Genomic DNA, 7,071 nt, shown 5'->3' on the forward strand with positions numbered 1-7,071 from the left:
CGGCTTATGACATGTGGTATCAGAGCGGTGGTCTTAGCGAACCAGGTTTGCATTAGTGTGTCTAACCGAGAAGTCGTTAGGATACATTAGTAAGTCTGGACTTTGACCGGGTCTGATTTTAAAAACCATTGCTTATCATTGTTGGTTAAAATTTATATGTAAATATTATGTAGTACTAATGGGTTAGTTGTTGTAGATGTCGGGCTCAAAACTTATTATCACATTCAGCGACTCCGAATCAGAATCTTCAGATGGTGTTTCAGTCATTAACCTATCCGATGACGAAAATAATATCTTTGGGGAAGACTCACAAATTCCAGATGAACCAACTATAAAGAACCCGGAAAGTGAAACCGAGGAGGAAAGTGAACCCGAGGAGGAAAGTGAACCCGAGGAGGAAAGTGAACCCGAGGAAGAAATACAGGAAATTACGAAAGACAAGTTCGAAATAGGAAAGAAACGAAAGGCTAATGAATTAGAAAATTCAAATCTTGAGTTTAATAAGGATGATGTGGCACCAACTCCACTAGACACTACCACCCCTATTCCCGCTATTCCTATTCGTTCTATCCCGGCATCCAGTTCTTCAGTCCCACAGCCAAAATATAGGCAGACAGCTAGGATGAGCGTTAGGCGATTCATTGAACCTAAACGTCTTAGAAAATAGACCAAACGATGCGCTGCCTTATTAAACCATGGGATCATATAATGTTTTGTATAATATTATTTGTGTGGTTTGCTTAATGTTTGATGTAAGATAAGCATATGTAAAATAGTGAAGTGTGAAATGCAATAATTTTCCATGGTTAAGTATTATTTAGATGGTAGTAATTGATTCTGTACTATGCTATTAAGTATGGACATTAACGGGTAGGTACTACCCTAGATATAATTATAAAACGCTAATAAGAAGAAAAGGCTTTTATAATAATACCTGGTTCATATAATTAATAAGCTATAATGTACTGTAAATATACACTACATCTATAATATTCCATGTGAATAATTATTTTCTTTTCATTCTTATAGAAGAATATGGCGCAATTGAACCGAATGACGGAACAAGAAATCCAGGAACTCATCAATCAGCGAGTGAACGACAGAATGTTATGGGTCGAGGCTGCAAGAGGTGCTACAGTTAACCCAAATCCTCGTGTGGGGTGCACTTACAAAACTTTTCAAGCTTGCAAGCCCTCATCATTCAGTGGAACAGAAGGACCGATCGGTTTAACCCGGTGGATAGAAAAGATGGAGACTGTGTTTAAAATAAGTGGTTGTGTTGAAAAGGACATGACCAAGTATGCATCGTGCACTTTACAAGATAGTGCACTCACGTGGTGGAAAAATTATGTGAAGGCTGTAGGAGGAGATGTAGCTTATGATACTCCTTGGGAAGAATTCAAAACAATGTTAATCAACGAGTATTGTCCAAGGAACGAGGTTAGGAAGTTGGAAGATGAATTACGAAGCCTGAAGGTTGTTGGTACTGAAATCACCAACTACAATCAGCGATTCATGGAATTAGTTTTGCTATGTCCTGAATTGGTCCCAACCGAAGAACGGAAGATTGAAATGTACAAAGATGGTTTGCCCAAAAAGGTCAAGGCAAATGTTACAGCATCGAAACCTAAGACAATTCATGAAGCTATAACCATGGCAAACGAGCTAATGGATCAGGTCATCATGGATAAGAAAGTATCCAATACTGATGTGAAGGTATCAGGTAACAAAAGAAAGTGGAATGGAAATTATGATCGAGGTAACCAACAACAATCTTTTAAGAAACAAGAAATCACGCAAGGTGCGGGTAGTGGTTTAAGCTTTGGTTACAAAGGACAAAATCCTTTATGTAACCGATGCCACAAACATCACTCTGGCTACTGTAATGTGGTATGCAACAAATGTAATCGAAAGGGTCATCTTGCTGAAGATTGTAGGGCCCTCGTTACAAATACAAATGGTACCAAGACTCCTGCCACCAATGCAAATAGAACTGCTTTGGCTACCATTACTTGTTATGGGTGTGGAAAACAAGGTCACTATAAGAGCCAGTGTCCGAATCCAGAGAAGAATAATGGATCTGCACGTGGAAGAGCATTTGTTATTAATGCTAGAGAGGCGTGTGAAGACCCGGAGCTTGTTACGGGTACGTTTACCATTAATAACTTATCCGCATCTATTATATTTGATACTGGTGCCGATAGAAGTTACGTGAGTAGAGGTTTTTACGCTAAATTGAATTGTTCATCATTACCTCTAGATGCTAAGTACATGATTGAGTTAGCTAATGGTAAACTAATTAAAGCCGATAAAATTTGCCGTGATTGTAAAATAAATTTAGCCGGAGAAACATTTAAAATTGACTTAATACCCGTAGAATTAGGAAGTTTTGATGTAATAGTCGGCATGGACTGGATGTCCAAAGTAGGAGCTGAAGTTGTGTGTGCCAAGAAGGAAATTCGCATTCCTTGTAAGGATAAAATGCCGGTGATGATTTATGGAGAGAAGGGTAACTCAAAGCTAAAACTCATTAGCTGTTTGAAAGCCAAGAAGTGTTTAGAAAAGGGATGTTATGCTATTCTAGCACATGTTAATAAAGTCGAAAAGAAAGAAAAAGAGAAGTGCATCAACGACGTGCCTGTGGCAAGAGATTTTCCTGAAGTTTTTCCGGAAGAGTTGCCGGGACTACCTCCATTTAGATCTGTAGAATTTCAAATAGATTTAGTACCAGGAGCTGCACCAGTTGCCCGTGCTCCATATAGACTTGCACCGTCCGAGTTAAAAGAACTTCAGAGTCAGTTAAAAGAATTACTGGATCGTGGATTCATACGACCAAGTACTTCACCGTGGGGAGCTCCAATTTTATTCGTCAAGAAGAAAGATGGATCTTTCCGAATGTGTATAGATTATCGTGAATTAAATAAGTTAACTATCAAAAATCGGTATCCACTACCGAGAATTGACGACTTATTTGATCAACTCCAAGGATCATGTGTTTATTCGAAAATTGACCTAAGATCAGGCTATCATCAATTACGCGTCAAAGAAGAAGATATACCGAAAACTGCTTTTCGGACACGTTACGGTCATTACGAATTTTTGGTCATGCCGTTTGGATTGACGAATGCGCCAGCTGTATTCATGGACCTCATGAATCGAGTTTGTAGTCCATATTTAGATAAGTTTGTTATTGTTTTCATTGATGACATTCTTATCTATTCCAAGAGTGAGCAAGAGCATGAGCAGCATTTAAGTTTAATATTAGAGTTGTTGAGAAAAGAACAGCTATACGCTAAATTTTCTAAGTGTGCTTTCTGGTTGAAAGAAGTGCAATTTCTTGGCCACGTTGTTAGTAGCAAAGGAATTCAGGTTGATCCAGCAAAAATTGAAGCCATTGAAAAATGGGAGACTCCTAAGACACCAATGCAGATACGCCAATTTTTGGGTTTAGCCGGTTATTATAGAAGGTTTATTCAAGATTTTTCCCGAATAGCTAAGCCGTTAACAGCGTTAACGCAAAAAGGGAAGAAATATGAATGGACTTCTGAGCAGGAGAGTGTATTTCAATTACTGAAAAAGAAGTTGACTACGGCGCCTATTTTATCGTTACCAGAAGGGAACGATGATTTTGAAATATATTGTGACGCTTCGCGACAAGGTTTTGGTTGCGTTCTTATGCAACGGAAGAAAGTTATTGCATACGCATCCCGACAATTAAAGATTCACGAGCGGAATTATACGACGCATGATCTAGAATTGGGAGCAGTTGTGTTTGCATTGAAGATATGGAGACACTACTTGTATGGGGTTAAATGCACTGTGTTTACTGATCATAAAAGGCTTCAACATATTTTCGATCAAAAACAACTGAACATGAGGCAACGTAGGTGGGTTGAGTTAATAAATGACTATGATTGTGAAATTCGTTATCATCCCGGGAAAGCAAACGTGGTGGCCGACGCTCTAAGCAGAAAGGAACGAGAACCAATTCGAGTACGAGCGATGAACATAAAAATTCGCATGAATCTCAACTCACAAATCAAAGAAGTTCAACGAGAAGCACTTACTAAAGAAAATATAGGAAATGAAATAATGAAGAAGTATGAGAAGCAACTCGTTATGCGGGAAGATGGAATTCGATATTTTGCAAATCGTATTTGGGTACCAAAGTTGGGTGGATTAAGGAAGTTGATATTGAACGAGGCACATAAGACAAGATACTCGATACATCCCGGAGTCGGAAAGATGTATCAAGATCTTAAGACACATTATTGGTGGCCTAATTTAAAGACAGACGTTGCAACATATGTTGGGGAATGTTTAACTTGTTCCAAAGTCAAAGCTGAAACCAGAAGCCGTCAGGGTTACTTCAACAACCAGAAATCCCAGAATGGAAATGGGATGGTATTACCATGGATTTCATCACGAAGTTACCAAAGACTGCCTGGGGATACGACACCATTTGGGTGATTGTTGATCGTCTCACCAAGTCTGCACACTTCTTGCCTATAAAGGAAACGGATAGAATGGAGAAACTATTACGATTGTATATAAAGGAAGTTGTTTCAAGGCATGGAATACCTATTTCCATTATATCCGATCGTGATAGTAGATTTACATCAAAGTTCTGGCAATCACTACAGGAGGCCCTAGGAACTCGTTTGGATATGAGTACCGCGTATCATCTGCAAACCGACGGGCAGAGTGAAAGAACGATTCAGACTCTTGAAGACATGCTCAGGGCATGTGTGATCGATTTTGGAAACGGATGGGATAAATATCTACCATTAGCAGAATTCTCGTATAATAATAGTTATCATGCGAGCAGTAAAGCTGCGCCATTCGAAGCATTGTACGGAAGGAAGTGTAGATCTCCTATTTGTTGGAATGAAGTAGGAGATCGACAATTAACTGGTCCCGAGATCATACAAGAAACGACTGAGAAGATAGTACAAATCAAGGAGAGATTGAAAACAGCCCGTAGTCGCCAAAAGAGCTACGCCGATGTTCGAAGGAAACCATTATAGTTTCAGATCGGTGACATGGTTATGTTAAAGGTGTCACCTTGGAAAGGTGTAATACGTTTTGGAAAAAGGGGTAAACTAAACCCAAGGTATGTAGGCCCGTTCAAGATCATCGAACGCATTGGACCGGTAGCTTATCGACTCGAGTTACCGCAACAACTCGCCGGAGTACATAATACTTTTCACGTCTCAAACCTTAAGAAGTGTCTTGCAAAGGAAGACCTCACCATTCCTCTTGAAGAAATCCATGTCGACGAGAAACTACAATTCATCGAAGAACCAATCGAAATCATGGATCGTGAAGTTAAACGGCTCAAGCAGAGCAACATACCGATCGTTAAGGTTCGTTGGAATGCTCGAAGAGGTCCTGAGTTTACTTGGGAACGAGAGGATCAAATGAAACAAAAGTATCCACACTTGTTTCCCGATGACGCAAAATAGGTACAATTTTAAAATTTCGGGACGAAATTTATTTAACGGGTAGGTACTGTAATGACCTGCACTTTTTCGATCGTTCTATACTTATAAAATTAATATTTACATAAATTAAACCTTACCAACATGATAAGCAATCCAAATTGTTGAGACTTATGTTTTCGAAAAGAGATTTACACAACGTTTGACCGTCTAGTTTGACCGATGATATCACGAACTATACAATATATGATAATTATACGTTTGTGTATATATATGTATATATACATATTTAACATGATCTAAGAATGTTTTAATATCTCATTTTGTATTAATAACAATAAGTTATAAGTATATTTTGAAACTACTAACTTAAGTTTTCAAAACGATAACCATACGCAACGTTATTTGACTTAAATACTTATGACCTATAATGTTTATACATATATCGTATAAGTAATGAATTTAATCACTTTTAAGAACTTAAATACATAAAACCATATAAGTGTATTCACAAAAGATAGCTATATTTGAATCCTCATTCCATTTTTCACAAAATTTCTATACGTATATCTAGAGTATATGTACTCGTATCATACGCAGCTTCTAGATGTATTTACTATTGGTATATACCAATAAAAATATGCTCCTTAGCAGCCTTAAATGATTAAGAAACATGTGGAACCAACCATTTGTCAAGTAGCATGAATTATTTAGCAAGAAAACAAAGTTAGGTATCTTTTTTTTCCTTTATAACCTAAAAACGTTTTTATGCATGCACACCATTTCTTCACCCCATTTTCTCATACTTACACTTCCATTTCTCTCTCAAAATACTCTTAACTTCATACTTGATCATCTCCAAGCATTTTCTCCATCATTTAGCTTCAAAAACCTTACTTAAACACCATAAGAAAACCATACAAAAACACTTCAAGAAATCCTTCCAAGAACACAAACTTACTTCCAATCTTTCATCCAATTCCATCACCCTTTTGGTTCTAGGTTTTTACTCCTATTTTACAGCAACCTTGTCCAAGGAACTTGAGGTAGAATCTATGTTTATAACCTTATTCGATTCATATATATATAGCTATCATATTTTGTGGTATACAATTTTAACAACAAGAACATAGTTTGAAAGTTTTCAAACTTGTTTGCAAACTAAATAGATCCTTCTAACTTAACTTTTAAAATACTTCAAGACCTGTAATATAACTTAAATATATGCTAATTTAACAAGGTATAACTTGGTTTTTCAAAGAACACCTTAAAAACTGTTTTTACGACGTCGGAGTGTAACCGGGGGCTGTTTTGGGTTGGATAATTAAAAACCATCTTAAACTTTGAATTGAAGGTTTATGTTCTGGAAAAATGATTTTTACTATGAATATGGTAACACATAAAAATTTCATGATTTAATTCAAAGTATAAGTATTTTTAGAAAAATAATCATTTAAGGTTGCCTACATAAAGGAAAATGTTTAACTTCATAAGTTTCACTAAAGTTTCACCTATGCCATGTGATTTTGAATACAAAATAAGATATTTACAGTTCATAGTCTTAAAGAGGGACTCGATCCAAGGAGATGGCAAGTTGAATCAACGAAAACGGAGTTGTAACGAAGAAACT

Source organism: Rutidosis leptorrhynchoides, chromosome 11 (assembly GCF_046630445.1).
Source record: "Rutidosis leptorrhynchoides isolate AG116_Rl617_1_P2 chromosome 11, CSIRO_AGI_Rlap_v1, whole genome shotgun sequence".
In the NCBI taxonomy this organism is placed as follows: Eukaryota; Viridiplantae; Streptophyta; class Magnoliopsida; order Asterales; family Asteraceae; genus Rutidosis; species Rutidosis leptorrhynchoides.